This window comes from Lissotriton vulgaris, chromosome 2_1, assembly GCF_964263255.1.
Source record: "Lissotriton vulgaris chromosome 2_1, aLisVul1.2, whole genome shotgun sequence".
Lineage (NCBI taxonomy): Eukaryota > Metazoa > Chordata > Amphibia > Caudata > Salamandridae > Lissotriton > Lissotriton vulgaris.
In genome coordinates, this window is record NC_141687.1 from 1,691,682,121 (window position 1) to 1,691,704,846 (window position 22,726).

Consider the following 22,726-nt stretch of genomic DNA (forward strand, 5'->3'; position numbering starts at 1 on the left):
GGACCCCAAGGTATGAGAAGGAGTTAGTTGATGGGATTTTCTCCCCATTTATGCTGAAGGAATCAGTTTTCCGGGTACCCTTTCCTGTTTTCATGACGTAGGACTTGGAATTATTTATACTTAGGCCACGTGACTCCATAAATTTATAAAAGGAATTTAATAATTTCTGGAGACCGATTGCTGTTCTAGATATGAGAACAGCATCGTCAGCATAGAGTAATACAGGTACCCCTTTGCGCTCAACTAAGGGGTAATCTGCTTCTGTGTTTAAGAGAAATTCCTCCAATTCATTAATGTACAGGTTAAAGAGGAAGGGGGCCAGAATACAGCCTTGTCGAACTCCCCGGTTTATTTTAAATTCGTCCGTTACTTTAAGATCTTGAGTGTAATGGACGTTTGCTCTTGTATCTGAATGCAGATCGGCAAGGAAGTTGACAAGATTCCTCTCTACACCCATTCTCAGCAAGGTAGCCCATAGTAAGCTTCTGTCCACGCAGTCAAAAGCGGACGACAGGTCCATAAATGCCATGTAGACAGTACCTTGTCTCGCCAGGGTATATTTGCTTAGAATCAGGTATAGGTTCAGGCACTGCGTAATGGTCGAATGGCCTGGTCTGAACCCATATTGTGTAGGTGAAAGGATGTTATTATCTTTAGCCTATGTGGATAACCTATTAAGAATTACACCCCCTACCACTTTAGCTACTGAATTTATTAAGGAAATTGGCCTGTAACATAACATGCTGCTGCGATCGCCCTTTTTAAAAACGTGGACTATAGTTGATAGACCCCACGTTTTTGGGCACCCCGTTATCACCGCTGCATTTATTACAGCCGTGAGAACTGGAACCCAAAAGGGGATGTTAGACTTGAACAGGTCCGGCGGTAATCCATCCGGGCCCGGGGCCTTGTTGCTGGTTAGACCCTGTATTCCCCTAACGACCTCATTTACTGTGAAACATAATGGAATCACAGTTGGTGTTAAAAAATCATGATCTTCCCAATACTCATTGCTCTTAAAAATTGTGCTGAAGTGAGTCACCCACTCCCCCTCTGAGATATTTGTACCAAGAGCTGTGTCATTTGGATTATCAAACAAAGGTTTGTTGATTATTTGCCAAAACTTGCTGCTGTTCCCCAGCACTGATGGGTCTAAAAGGGATTCAGTAACGTTGACCTTAATTTCCTTTTTTCTAACAGCTATTGCCTTCCTATAAGCCAATCGAAGATTTTTTATCAAATCAGAATCTCTAGGTTTAATTTTTAGAGCATATTTCAGATCCCTACTTGCCTTTGAGCAGTTATGATCAAACCATTTGGAATTTTTCCCACTTTGCCCCTTTGTTGGCGCTGTAAGCATGGAACCAATTTTGGTGACCAGCCCCTCAAACCCGGTCAGAATATTCGAGGGGGTTGAGTCAAAGGATGAACATGCAAACAGCTCCTCTTCACATGCACTGTTTATTTTGGAGTATAAAGTGTCTTGGTTTATCATTGTCCATTTGATGCGACGTCTGCCATTTACGCACCTCAACGTGCCACGATCAATGCGCGACTGTCGCTTTATAAGTAGAGGCCCGCCCAAATTAATGACGAGGGGATTATGATCACTGTATACACTGGTATGGATAGTAAAGTGCGAGACCCATTGTACAAGATCTGAGGATACTAATATATGATCAATAAAGGATCCCTGCCCATGTCCTTTAAAGGTTGGGGTGTCAAAAATGTTTGTGTCAGGAACCAAGGACATAGCTACAGTCAAATTATTTTCATTCACTAAGTCATTTAAGTTCTTGCCACCCCTAGTGTGAGAGAAGTGAAAACCTTCAACACTATTACACCCCAAGGAGCCCATTGGGGTACAGCCTGGATTACCACATGGTTGGACATTAAAATCACCTACTATCAACAGGTGCCGTGATACAGTGTAAACATTCTTGCTCATTAACTCTGTTAAGGAAGCAATATTACATACATCATTACTGCTATTAGCATTGTAAAAGTTAACCAGGGTCAACACATTCTTGCCATTTTTTAGGTCAATCATCTGGATGTTCAAATTATCGTTATGACAGTTATTTATTTTGCAGAGCAAACCCAGGTTGATAAAGGTGGCCAGGCCACCCTTAGCTCTGCCCCTGATCGAGGCGACCGCTGGGATAATGAAACTTAAAAAGCCATCAATATGAACATTTTTATCCTCCAACCAAGTCTCTTGAAGACACACAATACTAAATTTTTTGATGAATGATAACCATACTGGGTCTCGTAACTTATTGGCCAAGCCAGCTATGTTCCATGAGATTAGGCTTACACAATCATCGGGTACGGGGCAGGTAAAAGTTTCTCTGATAATTAGAGCGGATGTTGGAGTGGGCATCACTGCGTTTGTGTCCACCAAATCCGCGGTGCTTACTGCAACCGGTTCTGAATGCTCAAAGATAAGATCAGAAGCCCCGTACCGAACAAAAGAGTTCTCGGTTTTAGGTGGAGAATCCACAGTTAACAATGATGTACTGGGGTGATTTTCGTGGTATCCTAACGTACTTACACCCTTATCGACACCACTTTCAGAGTCGCTATTTACTGGCCTTATAACGGGTAAAAGCATTGGAGTCACCTCATTTTTCCCAGAAAGCACTGTGGGTAATACTGCAGGGAATCTGCTATTTTTTCCAGCATATATTAAAGCAGTATGTGTCTCTGTTTCGTGGCAACAGCTACCCATCTTATCATGTGACCTTAAGGTGCATGAGACGCTTTCACCCCCCCCCCCCCGTGGCCGCTACACTCCTTAAACATCAGTCGCATTCCTCCAGGCCACTGAAGGCCTCGAACCTGTTAGAAAGCTCTAAGGGGGTAAATGGTATCAGATTTGACATATTACCATTAAGTCCTATTTTATGGTTAAATGGTATAGTATTCCACCCTTGTATAACTGGTGGTGGGGCTAAATGGTGCATATATGCAGGATTCAAGGCAGACTCAATGTTGAGGAATTGGGAGGTAGAATAGGTATTATTATTTTGGTATTGTGGGGGGAAGACAGTGGATCTGGGGTAAAAGTACGTCAGGGGACGTGGTACTATGCAATTCTTTTCATTGCCGAATGGCCAATTCAGGATATGGTGTACTGCTTTTCTGTCCCTAAAATTTATAACCACAACGTCACCACCTATATCCTTCACTCTGCCCCCCAACCAAGACAGGCTGCGAACATGGACTATTTCGCCATTTACCGTGATGGGTTTTGGTCTATATAGAGAGAGCCAATGCATTATTTTGTTTTTTAATTGAGAGTATCCCTCTCTTTTTCCATTTGGCAGTTCGGGGACCCCGGTGAGTACTACCACGTACGGTAGTGCTTCTGGTGGGAGTTCCATAGGCGGTGTCCTAGACTGACCCCCTCTTCCCCGGGTGTTCTCCTTCCCGTCGGGTCTAGGGTGTCTATCCGGAACAATGCTAGGTTCCCTGGTTAGAATATTGGCTGAGGTAACTGTATTACTATTTGATGTTGTGGTAGTTGGTCTACCCTGGGCAGCTATTGAGACTGTTGCCAAAGAATTGTTACAAGTATTGCCATCATGTATTATCGAGGCCATATGCAAGGGATTAGGGGCAGCTGGAGTTGCTACTGCTGCCTGGCTATTACCTGTAGAGGATGTAGGTGGTGTGGGACCCACAACATTTTTTAAAAGGGATTGTGTTGTTGTGATAACTTTTTGTTGTTGCACTTTTGATGGACCTTGTGAACGTACAAAATTCCCTAGTGCAGTCAAGTCCCCCTCTATTTTACCTAGCCTTGACTCCATCCCCTTAAATCTTTCTGCTAGTGCAAGCATGTAACTACGTACAATCAAATCAATATTGTCCAAAAGCGTCTTGGGTGTGGCCAATTGTGAGTCCTCTTCCATCTGAGTATGAGTAATGTCTAGCTCTATAGTTACTTGGGCTGGCGGTGTTAGAGGGATAGGACTAGCTGCTGTAACTTGGTTAGTATCAGGAACTCCCAGTGGTGTTATAGCAGCAGTGTTCACCTTTTTGCCAAACTCAGTATGACTTATTTTGGGCTTATTCACAGTTGTTGTTTTCCGTCTCCTTTTAGATGGAGGGGTCCCATGCATTTTTTGTGCCAATGGCCTCGAGTTTTTGCCTCTTACAACCTTGCCAGGTCTTATTGTGGGTGAAATCAAGATCTTAGAGGTATTGTTAAGGGCATTGGTCACAGTTGGTGAGACTTGTTGGGTTTGAGTAGGTGACACTGCTGGGGCTAAGCATTCTTGAAGGAGCAGGGGTACACTGGCAGTCAGTGAGTTGTTATCTGCTGGGGTGGTAATCAGATCGTCTTCCAGAGAAACAGACATTATGGGTTCGGAAAATGTTCTGTTTTTGATGCGTTCTATTGAGCGACGACGATCGGCCCTCCTCTCAGCTAACAGAAGCTCCTTATTACCTTCTAAAGCTGGTTTAAGAAAGTAATCATCCAGTGTTCGATTAGACGTGCCCCCATTTTTATCTGCTCCCACGAAAGCAGGGCTAGTAGCAGCTGTAACCATAAGGCGGTGGTAAGTAGTGGCGAAATATATGAAAATATGAAGCTTTAACTTACAGATATCTCGAACCAAGACCTCTGGCCCAGCCCAGCCTCTTCTGGCCGATGAGGGCCGTAGAGGGCCCGCCCTTTGCCCGGGCTTCGCCCCGGGCGTCCCGCTCGCGTCCCGCGTTGCGGGAGGACCCGGCTTTTCAGGCGCTTCCTGGCGCTAGATGATGACGCGCACAGCGTGCGCGAGTGCAGGGCCCCCTGGGGTACCGAGTCCGCTCTGCTGCCGCTGGTGTCTCCAGGCGTGGCGGCGGCGGTAACTCGGCGTGGAGCGTGTGACCCAGGTGCCAGGCGAGGTAAGTGGTTTCCAGCTTTAGGTCAGCTAAGGATGTAGCAGCAATACCGGTCAGGTCGGGATTTTGGCAGCAACACGCACTGGTCGGGAGGACCCGGCTTTTCAGGCGCCTCCTGGCGCTAGATGATGACGCGCACAGCGTGCGCGAGTGCAGGGCCCCCTGGGGTACCGAGTCCGCTCTGCTGCCGCTGGTGTCTCCAGGCGCGGCGGCGGCGGTAACTCGGCGTGGAGCGTGTGACCCAGGTGCCAGGCGAGGTAAGTGGTTTCCAGCTTTAGGTCAGCTAGGGATGTAGCAGCAATACCGGTCAGGTCGGGATTTTGGCAGCAACACGCACTGGTCGGGAGGACCCGGCTTTTCAGGCGCCTCCTGGCGCTAGATGATGACGCGCACAGCGTGCGCGAGTGCAGGGCCCCCTGGGGTACCGAGTCCGCTCTGCTGCCGCTGGTGTCTCCAGGTGCGGCGGTAACTCGGCGTGGAGCGTGTGACCCAGGTGCCAGGCGAGGTAAGTGGTTTCCAGCTTTAGGTCAGCTAGGGATGTAGCAGCAATACCGGTCAGGTCGGGATTTTGGCAGCAACACGCACTGGTCGGGAGGACCCGGCTTTTCAGGCGCCTCCTGGCGCTAGATGATGACGCGCACAGCGTGCGCGAGTGCAGGGCCCCCTCGGGTACCGAGTCCGCTCTGCTGCCGCTGGTGTCTCCAGGCGCGGCGGCGGCGGTAACTCGGCGTGGAGCGTGTGACCCAGGTGCTAGGCGAGGTAAGTGGTTTCCAGCTTTAGGTCAGCTAGGGATGTAGCAGCAATACCGGTCAGGTCGGGATTTTGGCAGCATTGCTGGAAACAATTGCAGCAATAATAGGACGTCCTGGAGTGGGAGTCACTTGTTTATGTACTTTCGGGAGAAAGTACAAGACAGGTGTAATAGGGTAATCCTTGACCAGAAAGTTACACTCATCTTTAGTTAGCAGACCAATTCGCTTCCATGAATGGATTGTTTTGCGTGTTGTTTCGTAGCTTTTATTCATAGCGAATTGAGTTGACAAAAGATAACATGAAGTGTCACTGAGATGCCTCTCTGCTTCGATGATGTAGTCCTTGGTACGCCACAGCACCGTATTTCCTCCTTCATCCACATTTTTAATTATGACATCCTTGTTCTTTTGGAGCCTACTCACAAGTTGATGGTACTGGTCGTCATTGTAGTTAGTTTGTTTCCTTTGATTCATAATTTCTCTATTGAGAGCTTTCAATTCTGTAATGACCCTATCGCTAAAAACATCCACCGCATCACGGGGCATGATGGGTAGAAAGGTAGATTTAGGGCGAAAGGGAGTGACAGCTGAACGTCCAACATCAATGCCCTGACTAACAGTAGGTGTTGGTTGTGAATCGTTGTCAAAGGCTAAATCTAGCAGGTTCTGTAGCCCCGTGATATCTCGTACTTGTAGAGAAGATGTCACAGTATCTTCATCCCCCGCAGGGCTTGTTTGATTCCGTTTGGATTCAAGTTTGAAATATTTAATCAATTTAATCTTGCGGATAAATTTGTAGATGTCAATGCGCGTTTGGTTGTACGAGAACCTGTTAGGTGGACAGTACGAAAGCCCAAGTGAGAGTAGTTGTTGTTCAGCTTGAGTCAAAGGAAGGTCAGTGAGATTAATGACAGTATTTTCCAGCATACTTGTTACCTTCTCCAATTCCTTTTTGTTCTTCCTCGCGAGGTACCTGCGCTTGAAGATGCACCTCCTTGCGTGCCTGCGCTGGCTGTTAGATTGCCTGATTTGGTTTGAGGTTGCCGGGAGCGCAGGGAATAACGCCAGTCCTCGCTGACAAAATTCAGCTCTTCAACCAATGAGAAGTTCTCACGACTGGCAGGTCCTTCTGTGGGTCTCACTGGTATACTCTCGTCATCACTTACAGAGGTGAGGGAGTTTAATGAGAGATTATCACTGTTGTCAGTCAGTACAGTGCTGGCAGAAGTTGAGGGTTGAATATTGAGAGAATTGCCTGTATTAGCCACCGCTTTTCGTTTTAAGTTGTCGTATTTCCTCGAAAAGGTAAAAATCCTGCCAGTGGCATAGTCGTTTTTATCGCGGGCATATTTGGTGATTTTCCGCTCGATGATAGATTCTTCCAACTTTTTTACACGTACATCAATTTCTGCTTTAGCTTTAGTGATAATGTCAGTTTCACCTGATGCCTCCAGCAGGCCATTTATACGATCAATCTCAAGTAGCAGTTTGTTGCGATCAGACTCAGCATACTTGATGAGAATATGAAGCATATGTCGGCCCATTCTTGGAGCATCTGGGGATCTGGGTTCTCATAAGTGGGGACAATTAGGACCCTTAAGCCACGAGGTATCCTGTCAGCATCCCTATATTTCTCGAGGGATTTTTTCTCCACCATTTAGAAATTTCGCCACGTAAAAGTTTCTCAAGTGTTTTCAGGAGGGGTTTCACATCACTGTCAGCCGCAACTGGTGCCTCATTAGTAGATTTAGAAGTACTCGCAGGGAGACTGTCAAATCGAGCCTCAGCTGTGGCTTCTCTGTTCCTGAGCGCGTCACTAGAAATCATGATATGGTGTATAAATACAGATCCGTCTTACTTGGATGAGTACAAGCCCAAGACCCCGCACAAATTTGAAAGCTCACTGCGGGCAAGATGTAGACGGCAATCCCGTAACCCACTACAGCTTAATCCAGAAGCAAGCCACACGTAAAGAAAGGAGAGAGGGAAATGCCTTACCGGAATCGGTTTTGGGTTGCCAGCCAGTCAGCCGACCGGTTAGCCTCACCTTCATCACGCCGATATATAAAACGCTCAATTCCACGCCAATCCAGGTCCGAGAAAAGGCACTCACGGGGTCAAACTGCAAAACTTATAGGTTTATTTTTATTACATTTAGGCGAAAAACATGAAAAACAACGCGTTTCGGCTATGCCTTAGTCTAGTAATTCATCAGTTACGCGCCATATATATATGAAAAGTACAAACTTATCTAAAAGCTTTCTGTATCAGGTGAAAATTGAAAGGCCAAAAAAATAGTAATAACAAATACTGAGACAGTATATCTGTTATCCTCTAGTATTTCCTATATAGCATCAAAAACAAAAACAAACGCAAAAAATGTGTAGGGCCCTTTTTGTCCATAAAGTATACATTTTTTTAAAATGCAGCAACTGTAAGCTAAACAACACCTTTCTCTCTCTTATACTTTTAGAATGTGAAGTACTATGAAAAGAATGGGATCTCCAAATGCCAAACGAAAATATCCGATAAGTATAGGCATATGTGTCACAGAAATCATTGTATAGGGTCAGCGTTCGTTACAGCCTTTGTTTGCTGAATGCTTTTAGTTTCTTTTAAGGTTTTTCATATTTCTTCTTCTGGGTAGGTTCAAGAAATGGGAGTAGAAGCAGAGAAGACCTGGAGAAAGGTGCCGAACAAGTCCAGGAAGAGGAAAATCAAAGAACTGAAAGCGGGAGGTGTCCATTGCGACGTTCTGATGACCCAGAAGCAGAAAGGTAAGTGAATGAGGGTGGAAGACTAGAATGCAAAGCACTCTTCGGCTGGGGAAGGCCAGATTAATGCTGGAAGAGCTACGCCCCGCTGTTGATCCGATCGGGAGCGGAGGAAGCATGACAGTGATAAAAACAAGCACACCTAGAAGCAAGTAATTTCCTGCCAACATCACTTGCCCACTACTCTACAGGTAAAAGTTCTACTTGAAGTACAGGTTTAACCACACCTCATTATCCAATCATTGTTCCATGTTCCTCATTTTGCATTCTCATGACTGCTGAATCCAAACATAAATTTCAACATGTTATTTGAATGTATGCTCACAATATGCTTTGTTTGTATAACGAACTCAAGTAATGCTCGATTTAAACCAATGCAAATGAGGAATGTGAAAGACAATTTTAAAAAGAATTACAATGTTCACTCAATATATAAGCATAACATAAATAATATTTATTTCTGTGCCCTCTTTATATGCTACAATAAGGAAAGGTATAAATGTTGCTTTTGTATGCATTGTGATAGTTTATCATATTTCCACCCACTAGCCACTACTATTCCACAGACCAGCCACAACTTGAGATTTTGGTTGCCAGTCTTTTTTTTTAAATGTATTTGTAATATTATTATTATTTTTATATTTCATCCCTGTTACAAAACAAACCAACAGAGAGCAGGACGCAGGACGCGGAACATGGCGTCCGCGGTCTAACTGGCCGCCGGTCAGCCTATCTGCCGCATCGTAATGAGAGGGTTCCTTCCCTCCAACCTCCCCCTCCTCCTTGCTAGCTCCTACCTCATTCCTGTGTCTCCCTTGGTCCCTTTTGATTGCTTGTTTGATTGCCATCGCTACTGGTTCATCGGGAGCAGTGAGGCAGACGCGAACGTGGATGGTGCTGTAATCAGGCGGTGGCTCACCCCTGCTCCATGCTCCGCTTCATTGGGAGGGCATGGCCAGGGAGTTACATCTATTTGGGAGGGAGGGGTGGGAGGGGGGGAAAGAGACCACACCAAGTTTTTGTGTGAAAAAGGCCACTTAATGAAACAGGTGCACATAACAAATTCAAAATCCTCGGCCAATGCCTTACAAAACTATACCTCGCTAAATAAAACACTTACCAAACTCCCGACCCCCGTCCCCCATCCCTAAACATTTATAGACCCGCCCCCACCCACACATTACAACATTACAGTAATTACAACTATAAATTAATGCATAAACATAAGCTTATAACTCCAAAAACATCATTATCACCCCAAAAATTCCCCTGCCTGCTCCTTCACCACTCACGCTCACCCAAGCCCTGAGAGCACCCTGACAAACAACCTACCCCAACAATCCCAGTCAATGACCCAACTTTGAACTAACACCAACAACTCTGCCAAACCTGGCCAACTTCGACTAATCCCTGCCACCCAGAAAGGCGGGGGGAGGAGACTACACCCCCCCTTTCTGCCCCCCAAAAACAAGGAAGAAACTCCCTTTCATGCTTACCTCCCTCGCTCCTGGGCATTGAGACACCTGGAAAGAACTTCCCTAACTTCCAACAAATAAAGGTCCAAACCCAACCTGGATAAATGAACTCTATCAACCCGGAAAAATTCAACTGAGTCGAAACAAATGTCTCCATGGCACACTCCCAAACCCAATGCTCCTGCAGAACCTGGAAATCTCACGGTTGACCTTCCTGCGGGCCAAATCAATCGCCCTGGGGTTCCGGGCGCCCCTCCAAATCCTGTGCGGCACCAACTCAGTCTTCAACACGTGGCAACCAGACCACTGTTCCTTCAACAACGCCAAATCTCGTTTCATCGCCCGTAAAAGAATGACACCCTTCACCCCACAAGGGTCATTCTCTCCCAAATGAATTAACAACACATACGGGCATTGCCCCCCAACTAACCATTTGTTCAAAGACAGAATTAACTCCTTCCACAGCATCTCCCCTTTTCCTTTCCAAACAATTTTAAACAGCCGCTCATTGAACCCCAACAATGTCCCAAAGTAAGAACTTCCAGCTTGCACATGGGCCCATTTAACAAAAGAGTGTCTGACTATCCAAATGGTCAATTCCGGAGCACGGGGGCCCGCCACAGAACCTGAAACAAGAAAAACAATGTGAGATTCAAGGAACAGAGTGGGACGCAAGCGCTTCGACCACGTGGTCCCGCACATAGCGCTGGAAATAGTTTGATGACCAGCGCCCCGCCGCATAATCTCCCCCCTGGACCACCCTCGATTTCCAGCTTCCGTTGCCGCCCCTATCCTAAAGGAGTGTGTTCCAAACAGTGACCCATCCAACCCAATCTCCCTCAAAGTCTTATGCAGCACCATGCGCAGTTGATAATCGGTCACCCTACTGCTATCCACATGTCGAAAGACCCTCACACTCCCTGTCCCTCGAGACCGCGCCTGCCAAAGTCTGGCCCAATACAAAGGGCATGTTTCTACCGGGGATGCTGCCTCCAGCCATACCCCCTTACCACGACTCCTCTGGTCTGTCTTCCCGTTGGCCAACCAAATGTGAATCCCTTTATCTGCGAAGAAAACATTCTGCCATGTGACCCACACTTTCAACCTTGTTCCCAAAAACTCTGAAACCCTGAAAGCGCCAAAAAACATCAAAACCATGAGGGTGTAAAACAAACATGCCTCGAAACCATTGGAACAAACTGCCGGTAACACTGCTAATAAATGAGCCAAGGTTTGCCAAGATAAGGGCCTCAGTGACAAACTCTCCCTGCCCCGCGCCCTAGCCCAACCTTCCAACATTCTCCTTCCCACCTCCCCCGCTGAGGGAGAGTAGCCCCACCAGTTTCCCCATAAAAGAAATACCTGCCAGTTTCCCTGCGATGGTGACCTTAGAAAGCCCCCTCTCCATAAGTGTAAGCAAAAATTGAATCACATCTTTCACCTGCCGCCAAGGCTCCTCTCGACGACAAGCACCTGAAGCTAAGAATTCCTTCCAAGCCAAAGCGTAGGCTGCACGAGTAGACTCTGATAAAGAACCCACTACCAACTGTAACACCCTGCGTTGCCTACATACCACAGCTGCTCCGGCATTGGGGTCGGGTCCTGTCTGCCTCCTTGGTCAGCCCACGGAATCTCTCCCACTGCGAACAAACAAAGTATCCGCAATGTCATTGTCCACCCCGGGAATGTGAAGAGCCCTGAATGCAATATCATGTTTAAGGCAGCCAAGAACAAACACCCGCAACAACTTCAGCACCTGTTCGTCTCTAGCGGACTGCCTGTTGATGATCTCCACCACAGCCATATTGTCAATCCTGAACAACACCTTCTTGTGCGCCAACTCAGCCCCCCACAGCGTCAATGCCACCAGGACCGGGAAAACCTCCAGAAATGCAATGCTCCTCCCCCATTCTTCCACTGCTCCGGCCACTCCTCTGCACACTATCTACCCTGCCAGTACAAGCCAAAACCCTCACTGCCCGCTGCGTCTGAAAACATTTGCACATCCCAGTGAAACGCATCGTCCTTGACCAGTGGCACCCCATTAAAAGAGTGCAAAAAAGTCTTCCACATGTGCAGATCCTCCTTCACCCCCGCTGACAATCGGACATGATGGTGTGGCAGATGATGTCCCGCTAAGGCACGCCCCAAACTTCTGCAGAAGTTCCTCCCCGCCCTGACCACCCTGCAAGCGAAATTGAGATGGCCTAACAGCACCTGGATATCCTTCACCGTTAACTTATGTTTAGCCAGTATTTCATCCAACAGCTTCAACATTTTTACCTTCTTATCCACTGGTAGCTGTGCCTGCATGCTCACAGAGTCAATTTCAATGCCCAGGAATGACAAAACTTGTACAGGGACCCATAGTTTTCTCCGGCGCCAACGGCACAACAAGCTCCCCCATGAGTTGCTGAAAAGTGTTCAACGCTACTTGGCACTCCGAGGAGCCAGGGGAACCGACGAAAAAGAAGTCATCCAAATAGTGTGTTACCAGCTCATGCCTACTGCTCTGGGTGAAAAACCACTGTAAGAAGGTGCTGAAACACTTAAATAATGCACAAGACATTGAACAACCCATGGGCAGTGCCTTATCCACGTACCATTGCCCTTCAAACTGGATCCCCAGAAGGCTCCAATCGTCAGGATGTACAGGGAGCAAGCGAAATGCAGATTTTATGTCTCATTTTGACATTTCCGCTGTTGCGCCCGCGGTCACCACTAGTGACATAGCAACGTCAACTGAAGAGTAAGACACCAAGGCTGCCTCCTCGTCAATGAAGTCATTGACTGAAGACCCTTCAGGCCACGAAAGGTGTTGAATTAGTCTGTACTGTCCAACTTCTTTTTTAGGTACCACTCCAATCAGAGAAATAATCAGGTCATCCATCGGCCAGTCAGTAAAAGGGCCTGCCATCCGACCCTCAATGACTTCCTTGACTAATTTCTCTTGAACCACTGCCTTGAGCTCCACTGCAGATTTCAAATTCTTAGCCCACCGCCGCTGCCGAGGACCCTTGTAGCCCAAATGAAACCCTTCCTCGAAACCTTCCAACAATACCCGTTTGGCGTCCAAAGCCCCATAGTCCTCTAGAGCTAACGCCAATGCCACCATTCTAATTGGTGTAGGAGCACTTGGGCCCAGGCCCCTGTGGTCCCTTCCCACCTCTAGTACTCTGAAATTGCTGTGACGCCCCTGCTGCGCTGGTACCTGGCTGCTGCCACTATTGGCTCCCCTGTGGCTTGACTCCCCAACATTTGACCAAGGGGTGCTTTTTCCCACACTGGGAGCATTTGTGTCAAAACTTACAGTACTCTCTCGTACACATACTTTTGTTAAACTCCCAGCAAGCTCCTGTCCCTGCTTGTGTGACTGTTGTACTCCCCACCCCTCCCCGGGTGGGTTTCCCTGGAATGGGCCGGTACACTAAGGGTAAACCGCTAACTGTAAAAATGGTTTTACCCCCCCACAGGCGCACCCATCGTGTGTTGCCATAAGTCAGCGTCCAACTCCCCCCATTTAGCATCCGGATCCCACGCCATCCGTGCTCTCAACTCTTCATCGTACTGCGCCCACGCGTAACCATTGCCTGTAATCTGCGCCTTCCGTATGACATCCATATACTTAAAAATGGCCACGCAGTGCTCAGGAAATTTCTCACAATATATGCTGGCATAGATCAAAAACGCCGCTGTACAATTTTCAATAGTCATAGGCACTTTGGGCTGCTTGGCCAGCTCATACTCTTCCTTCTTAGATCCTTCCTTAGATCTTACTTTCCTATGCAGCAGCTTCAGAAGCTCAACATACTCCCCTTTCCAGTGGCCCTCCTTAGTAGCCAACATCAAATGTGCCCCCAAAGGCTTTGTCACGCCCATATAGGGCAACTTTTTAAACTTCAACTCCTTACTATGAACCTCCTTTCCCGTGACCTCTGGTTCAGTGTTCGTCCCACTCTCCACTTTAGTGTCTGGCGCTACCACATCTCTAGTTCCCACACCCTGGTCTTTTACATATGTACCCCTACGGAGCTTACCACCCAGCTCCTCCCAAAAATCCTCACCCCCTGTCCCCACAGACACCATCTTTGGTCTGGCCCATGGGACAGCTTTCTCACCTGGTTCCAACAGGGCCGCCCGACCAGGCGACGACCTCCATGCCACTTGCTCCACAGGGCCCACCGTCCGAGGAGCTTCGTCGCTGGGCCGCGCTCTCTTTTGGGTCCCAACGACACTGCCCTCCTGGGCTGCACCACCTTCGGTGCCTGTAAAACACTAGAACACAAATGAGAAGGCTCCCCCCTCCTCATTATCCCTCAACTCCCCTTCTTCCGGACTATCCTCATCATAGTCTAAAACAATCGCTTCCTCCATCTGTAGAGGATCCCCTTCAACACCCACACTGCGAGCCTTCACGGACCCCACTTTTCATGTAGCGCTATTGGTCCCTAAAAACCATCCTGGTGGGGAGCCGACTTTACCCGCCGGTACACTCCCCTACGTTGACCGTCCATAGAATTCCTGTCCAGTGGCCCCGAGGGCCAACTCATTCCTCTCGGATAGGGGCAAGCGAGGACGCGACGGACCTTCGTACGCTGGCCGTGCCGGAATCCCCCGCCGGTACGGGATTTACAAGGCTCCACCCTCCCTTCTCCGCGGCGCGAACAGGCCGCACTCCCCCCTACGGAGTCTGTGGTCCCACGTTGTTCCCTAACCTGCAAAGAAAAAGTTGGACTGGTGTGCTGGCCGATCCGAAGAACCAATTGCCCTACCTCCATGCCCGCCCCATACAACATCTTCCTCTGTACCCACCTTGCTATGACCAGTGTACTGCGCCCGTCCGGAACTTACCCGAGAGCGAATGGGGGTGGAGGGGTCCCCCTCCCCTTCATCCCCACTCCATTCCAACATTACCTGGGAGCTTAACCTGGGGACCGCCGCCGCCCGGACCCCCCTCCCCACCCCTTTCCTCCCCTCCCTTGACTCAACACTTGCCAACACAGACCCCAAGCCAGGACCTGCACCCCCCAAGTCCCTAGAAACCCAGGGGGGCTGACAAATCCACCGTGCCCACCAGCCCCAAGGCCCCTCACTCCCTCCGCCCATGTCAGGAAAACGTCGAGACCCTCCCACGCCAGCTCCCCGCTGCCGGGTCCAGCTCTGCATCTAAAGGCCGGTAGGCCCGTGTCACATCTACCTCCCCCTCTGAATCCTGAGTCACATCACCTCACAAAGGCTGCAACCCCCCATCCCCCAACCTGTGCCCACTCCCCTTCCCCCTCCCCTGGGGAGCCAGCGCCCACTGAAAAAGCCTGACCCTGGGCCGTGCCCCCAACCAGACCCCTCACCCTTTCTGTATCCTCCTGCCCCTGTACATCCCAAGACACAGCAACCCCCCCTCCTTGGCCCACTCACCTCCTGCACTCCTACAACTGGCCACTTCACCTTGCCCCATTCCGCTATGAGAGGATGAAAATTGACCTGGGGGCCCCATTCCCCCACCCTGCTCGAGCCCTTGTTCTCTTGCGCTGCCCCTGGCTGTGTGAACAGGCCGCGCTGCATCCCTCTGCCGCCAAAGCACAGCTCCTACTCCCCCTTTCATGCCACAGGCGCGCTACCGGCAGATTTCAGAGACGTGGCGCGTCTCTTGCTGCCCCGCCCTCCCCCGCGCTTTGCTCCACATGTGGAGGAGGACCTTGCCCTCTGCCCTTGGCTCCACTCCGACCGGCACGCCTGCCCGTCCTGCGTCCCCAAGCTCACCTCTGCCAGGCCTTCGCCGTCCTCCGCCGCTATTTTCCTCCCCGGGGCCGGCTTCCGGGAACGCGGGCGGCCCCGATCTGCTGTCAACATCAGCCTCGTGTCTTTTCGGCGAGGTGCAGGCCGCCACTGCGGCGGCCACCCCCGCCGACGCTTGTCTCGCCGGGCGTGACAGCCTGGCAACATTGCCCAAGACCAGGTCCAAATGCCCCGCCTCACTCAAGAGACGTAGGGCCTCCAGCACACGCACGTCGCCAGCTGCCATGTCCCTGTTAAACACCTGCCTATGCGAAAACAAAGCAGACTAGTACTCCACTATTTTATGCTCAGACAAACATCCTCCAAAACCTAAACTACCAGAAAAAACTTGGTCCTAACGCTCCAGCCACCAGGTCACCAACGACAAAATGGTGGCTGGAGACTGTAGCCAAACGCCTTTATACGTTGGGCTACATTGGGCTGGTAAAAACAAGCCCAATACGAAAACCCGCCTAAGCCTTCAACCCCACCCCTCCGCCCCTCCCAAACAGCCCGTGGGGGGACCTCCCTGCGGTCGCCCACCCCCCTAAGCCCCCCTTCGCGAGGCTTTGTCCTTCTTACAGATGAGCCGAGGCAGAGCCAGTATCAGCTGGGGCACGCTGAAGGCTCCTAAGGCAGTGAACATGCCATTAAAGACACAGAAAAGTGTTAAATGTATAAAATATCCAGCTGTAACTGTCGGTGATGAACTGGCTCTCTTTAAGGATGTAGGAGGGGGCAAGTTCTTTTCTAGGAGGGGGTGCAGCAATCTTGTTGTGCCCCCAGCTCGTCTTCTCATAGGGGCCCTTGAGGATTCCCTGGGTTTATCTGGCCCTTATGGGAGGCAGGTTCCACTGTGTATGGAGAAGGGTGGAAAACCCTAGACCAGGATACTATTTCCTACTGGTAGAGCGTTTTATTGATTTTGAAGGTTTTATATAGCGTGAACAAGACTCTTGTGAGTATCAGAGCGCTTTACAAGTCAAAGTAGAAGGTGGGATATAGTCTACCACGAGCAATGTGAGTAGGTTATAATAGTACTAAATCTAGATAAGACAGTGCTAAGCTAGCCCAAACAAAATAAACAGAAGGATGAATAGTAGCACAGGAAACAGCAAGTAATACAATACAGTGAATAGACATATAGTTCACGTGAATTTAGCCATGAGGATAGCTTTCACTTCTCTTTTGAAGGCGGCAGAGGAAGGGTTCATTTGTGTTTCACTGGGCAAATCGTTCCATATTCTAGGAGCCATACTAGAAAAGGACCGGTTATAATTTCTTTTCTTGGCAAATCGTTGAGGTTGTAGGAGAAGAGTCTTGACACTCCTGGAAGTTCTGCTGCCCGCTGAGAGCCCCATTTTCTGAGCTAGGTATTATGGGGCGTTGTGGTGGAGTGCCTTGTGCGTCATATATGCGATTTTTAAATGAATTCTGGCTTCAAACGGAAGCCAGTTGAGGGCTCTCAAGTCTGGGGATATATGGACGTTTCTCTTAGAGTATGTGATGAGTCTCGCCGCTGAGTTGATTGTGGCTCTTAGCAGGGCTTTCGATGATCTTGGGAGGCCGCATAAGGTTACTGCTACATATTCCACGCGGGGGATAACTAGTGCTTGAACAGCTTGTTTGAAATCGTGGGCGGGCAGATAGGGTTTCAGTTTTTGCAGGGTCTTTAGGTGGAAGTTGGCTCCTTTTGTTGAAACGTTGATGTGTTTCTGCGTCTTGAGTTGATTGTCCAGCGTTACCCCAAGAGATTTTGCTGAGTCGACTTTGAGTGGTTGTCCATTGAGAGCTGTTAGGTGCTTCATCCAGTCCAGGATAGAGTGAGTTTTGTTAGGGGGAGCGATTGAAAGGAATTCAGTTTTGAGGGAGTTAAGTTTCAAATGGTTTTCAGCCAGCCAAGTTTTTTGAAGTGTGATGTTGAATGATTTGATGTCCTCCAGAGAGCGGATCTTAATGTATACTTTGGTGTTGTCCGCATACATGTGGAAGTGTATCTTGGAGAGGCTTAGAAGATTAGTAAGAGGTTCAATGAAAAAATTGAACAGAGTTGGAGAGAGGGTAGAGCCTTGTAGAACTCCCAGTGTGACAGGTGAGGGGATGGACAGGGATTGGTTGACCTTGAATCTTTGGGATCAATTTTGGAGGAAAGAGGTGAACCAGCTGAAAATATTTCCAGACATATCCATTCTGTGTTTCAGGAGATCCAGCAAGTTTTCGTGTTTGACGGTGTCAAGAGCAGATGACATGTCGAGTAGGATTAGAAGACAGGCTTAATTTTGGTCTAAGATGTTTAGAGCGTCGTCTAATACATGTGTCATGATTAAAATTGGTTCAGCAGGTTGAATCGATTAATGTGACTGTTCAGTTGTATGTTAACGCATTTTGCCAAGAGTTTGGCTAACATAGGGATGTTAGAGATCGGGCGATAGTTATTAGGGTCCGTGGGGTCCGCTGTGGTTTTCTTTAGGATAGGCTAGACATGTCCCGTTTTCAGGATGTCTGGAATAGATCCTTGAAGAAGGGATGTGTTAATGATCTTGGTCCAGAGGGGTAGGAAGAGAGGAATGAAGTATTTTATGTAGTTCGCGGGGGCGGGTTCGTGAAGTGATTGGAGGGTTTCAGCACGTTTAGCGTCTTTAGTATGATATCTTCACTATAAATGTTGAAGTGGGACCAAGATGCATTGTTTTTTAGTTTAAATAACGGGAGGTCATTAGCTGGGGAGCCAGCTAGGGGCATTGATGAGCTCTCTTTTAAGTCTGAGATGGATATTAGGTCCATGAGTAAATCTGATTTAATGGATTCTGTCTTAGAGGCAAAGTAGGAGGCAAATTCATCACAGTTGGGAATAGAAAGAGTGTTGTTGATGAGGACAATTGGTAGGCTCTTAGTTTGGGCTTTGATAAGATCGAATAGTTTTTGGGGGTGGTTCTTGGCTAGGTCTAGTTGAGACCTGAAGAAATTGGTTTTGGATTTTCAGATTTTTCTAAAGTAAGCGTTTCTAGATTTTTGTAGAAGTTTGAGGAGGTGAGTAGAGGGTGTAGCTCTCCAGCGACGTTCAATTACTCTAAGAGAGCATCTGTAATCATTTAGCCTCCCATTGTACCATGGTTTAGAGTCTTTTGAGGAGGTTTTTTTCAGTTGCAATGGGGCAATTTTGTCTAGGAGTTTGTTTATGGAGTGAAAGTAGTGATTTGTCAGCCCCTGTATATCAGTTAGGTCTTCCGAGGGACTAAGAGGGTTTGAGTTAGCTAAGGCTGCAAGATCAGATCCGACGTTTTTTAGGTTTCTCTTCCAGATCTTAGTTCTCAGAGGTTGTGTAAGGAGTCGTTTAATGGTTTCCAAGACTTGGAATGTAATGACATGATGGTCAGACCAGTCGCAAGGGAGTATCGAGTCGAGCTGAGTGGAATCCGTTTTGGAGATTATTAGGTCGAGAGTTGCACCCTTGTGGGGCTGTTGCATATTTGGTTGAGATTGAGGTCCGTGAGGAAGGCTTCGTGGTTGTTTATCACCGGGTCGTTGTGGTCGTTCCAGTGACGATTGAAGTCCCCTAAGAAAATTTGCTTAATTTGATGCTAGAATGTCCATGAAGTGTTCTATGAAAGTGAGGTTATCTCCCGGAGGATGGTAAAAGGCGTGTAAATAGCATATTTGTTTGTTATTGTTGGTGATGTTTAAGCATAGGTATTTGCACAATGCTAAAGCAGGGGCATTGGAGTTGGTCACTGTTAGGCAGATCTGGTGTATGCAGGCTATCCCACCGCCTGGCCTGTTGGTTCTGTCTAGTTTGGTGATGTCATAGTTAGGGGATAGAATAATGTCCATGATGGGAGTAGAGGTTTCATTTAGCCAGGTTTCTGTTAGGATCATAATGTCAGGTTCGTTCGTGATAATTAGGTTAGCTATATCTGCTGCATGTCTAGAGGCGGACCTGCAGTTTAGGAGGATACAGCTTAGCCATGGCTGGGAGAGTATTGAGGTGGGTTCAGCTGTGATGGGGATTCTGGTGAGGTTATTTTCAACAATGCCTCTGGAATTTATTCTGGTGGCTCTATGAGTGTTGATCGGGATTGATTTTATTCGGGAGTCTGTAAGCGGGCTAACTGGACTAACTGGAAGTCCCTTGCTCAGATGGGTGTGAAGCTGATCATACGAACGTAGGAGGGCCCCTAGATATGAGTCAGATATCAAGTTTAGCCCCCTGATAGGGCAGGAAATGGCATTAGGGAGTGGGACTGTGCTCCAACATGGGGAACGATGAGCTTGGAAGTTTGCAGGAAGATGTTGTATGCGCTTATTGATCTTGGGGGGTAGAGACGGGTTGTGTTCCTGTTTAAAGCAGGAGGACTTGGATTGGAGTAAAATAAGGTCGTGAAGGGTTTGGATGTCCGATTTGACCTGTTGAAGGGCTGATAATATTTGGTCAAGTCTGGTGTCAGGCATGATGGTTTCAATATTGGATGGGTGGACAAAGGGAGTAGATTGTGTAGTGTGTTTTAAGGATACAGGAGTGTCCGGAGCAGTGGGGGTAAGGCTGGGGCTGATGGGCCAAAGGGAGGAGCTGTGAGTAGAGGTGGGGGGTGAGATATGGAGTTCAGGAAAAGTGGTTAGGGGGTGTCTAAGCTGGAATCTAAAGGAGAATTGGAGGGGCTGTTAAGCTGAGGGGAGGTGCTTGGAGTAAAGGTGATGGGGGATGGAGGGTCTGAAAGAGCAGGGCGAGGGGGGAAGGTGGGATCCAATGGGGAATTGGGGAGGCTGGTAAGCAGAAGGGGGGCTGGGAGTAGAGGTGAGGGGGGATGGTGGGGGCAAAAGTGCAGGGTGAGGAGGGAAGGTGAGTGAATTGGTGGTGTTACTACGTGAGGTGATTATAAGGTGGAGTGCGTTGTTGGGTGGGTTGTCGGTGAGGTTTGAAGGTAATGTAAGGGGAGATGGGGTCCGGGAGTTCTGATTAACTTCGAGAGCTGGATGGGAGTTGAAAATATCAGCGTGACTGGATGGAGAGGAGGGATGTGTAAGAGTGACTCTCTCGTTAATGAGTGGAAAAATGTGGTCGATCAAGTTGAGGTTGTGGTTATTGGATTGGATTAGGATGATACCATTATGATAGATATTGACAGTGGCAGCTGGGTTGAAGAATAGGGAGGGGAGGATAGATAAGGCAAAACCATGCACTGTTTTCTTCAGGTTAGATACCTTAAAGAGAGCGAGAAAGGCTTTTCTCCATTGAGCTCTTCCTTTAGGGTAGAAAATTATGTTGTTTTTAATGAGCCAATTGTTCAATGAGAAGTAAGGGTCATTGATAGGGGTTTCTGGATGGGATTATAATAGGTTGTGTTTGAAACATTTGGCTGCCTTTTTTGAGAGGTGCGGGGGGGTATGTGATGGAGTAGGTGCATTTGTCTGAGCGCTCCATAGTGTAGGTGTTACGGAATAGGCGGAGGATGGACCGATGTGAAGCAGTCTAAGTGGAATGCGCCCGTAAAGGAGGGCCGTTAAACAGGGTTGTAAGGGATGACCTTTAGGGGGAGAGGAGGGGAGGCATGGTAGTGAGGAATATTGCCCTAACGGGGTCGGTGCGGGTGGCTTTTAGGGGGGAGGGGAGGCAAGGTAGTGAGGAATGCTGCCCTGACGGGGACAGTGCATCGAGGTTTGAGAGAGAAGCTGACCTAGGTGGGGTGAAAGTGATTGTGTTGTGAATAGAGGTGAGACGGTCCAAGAAGTCTATATTGATTAATGACTAGTGAAGAGCTAGCAATTGTAGACCTTTTTCTATTTCAGGACAAGAGTCTCAGAGTGGCAGTCTTATTTCTATGAGAATTTGTTGTGGCCATTTTGGGAGCTCAGTGGAGGAGGCAATGAAGTCCTCTTTCTATTACCATTGAGCAGTGACTCCAGGGGGGTAGTCCTTTTTCTATTTTAAGTCCCCCATTTTTTATTTTCTACTGAAGTACAGTTGCGGCCATTTTGATATCTAACGCGGAAAAGAGACCCGAGATATTTCCCATGTTAGGGAATATTGGAGCCCGTGCCTGAAAAGAAGTCTTTAAATTTGAGCATGCCCACCAGATGTCCAGTGTTAACCAGTCCCCACCCTGATCCGTTCAAAGGTCTTTTTATGGGTCTGAATTTCAGGGTCATACATATAGCGGACCTTGCTTTCAGTTATTAAGCCCCTGAACCAGCAACTACCTCCGATGCAAGAGGAGGACCGGAAGCTGTCTTGAGGGGAGAGCGGGAGGAGGGAGGGGCAGCCCTGCGATCGCCGTCGTGTGGTAGACAACCGGGGGGAGGCAGATCGGGTGCTGACCTGTTACCTTGAAGCAGGAGAGATTGAGTCCAAACGTACTCCTTCTATGAGCCTGGAAAGAGTTTCCAGTGTCTCTGCGCCTGCATGCCTCACGCAGCTCCGCCATCCGACCATTCCAAGAGCTCCAATATCAGCTCTGATGGGGGGCTCCAAAGCCCTCAGTCTGCAGGCAGCTCACAAGACCCATGGCACGGCAATGTCCAGGTGCTCCCTCTCTCATACAAATGAGGTGTCAGGACACCTGTCATGAATTTCTCCTCCTTACCCATGCCGTTCGCTCTGTTTTTAACGTGATCCCACACAGAAATGACCTGAGCGCTGACCGGAAACGCCTTCAAATAGCGTGCCTCGGCGAAGACACGGCGTCGGATATTGTGATCCTTGCCGACCTTGCGAGCTGCCTTAGAACGCGGAACCGAGGCGTTCTCCTACCACAGTGGACCTGATTGCAGGAGAGAGAGGTGAGGTAGAGCGGCTGTTCTCTGCATCTCCCTCCCCGGACACAGCGAGTTCGAGTGTCAGTCCGACACTCCGTAGAGAGACTTAGGAGGAGACGCACCCCATGGTGGTGTTTGCAGCGTCTCAGCTGAATCCGCTGAGAACCACAGCTGATCGGAACAGAGGATACGGAGGGATGATCGAGCGGCTGCTCTCTGCCTCCGCTCCTTGGAACCCGAGAGTTTTCTCCTTTGTGTGAAACAAGCAGAGACGCACACCACGGAGGTGTTTGCCCCGTCTCTG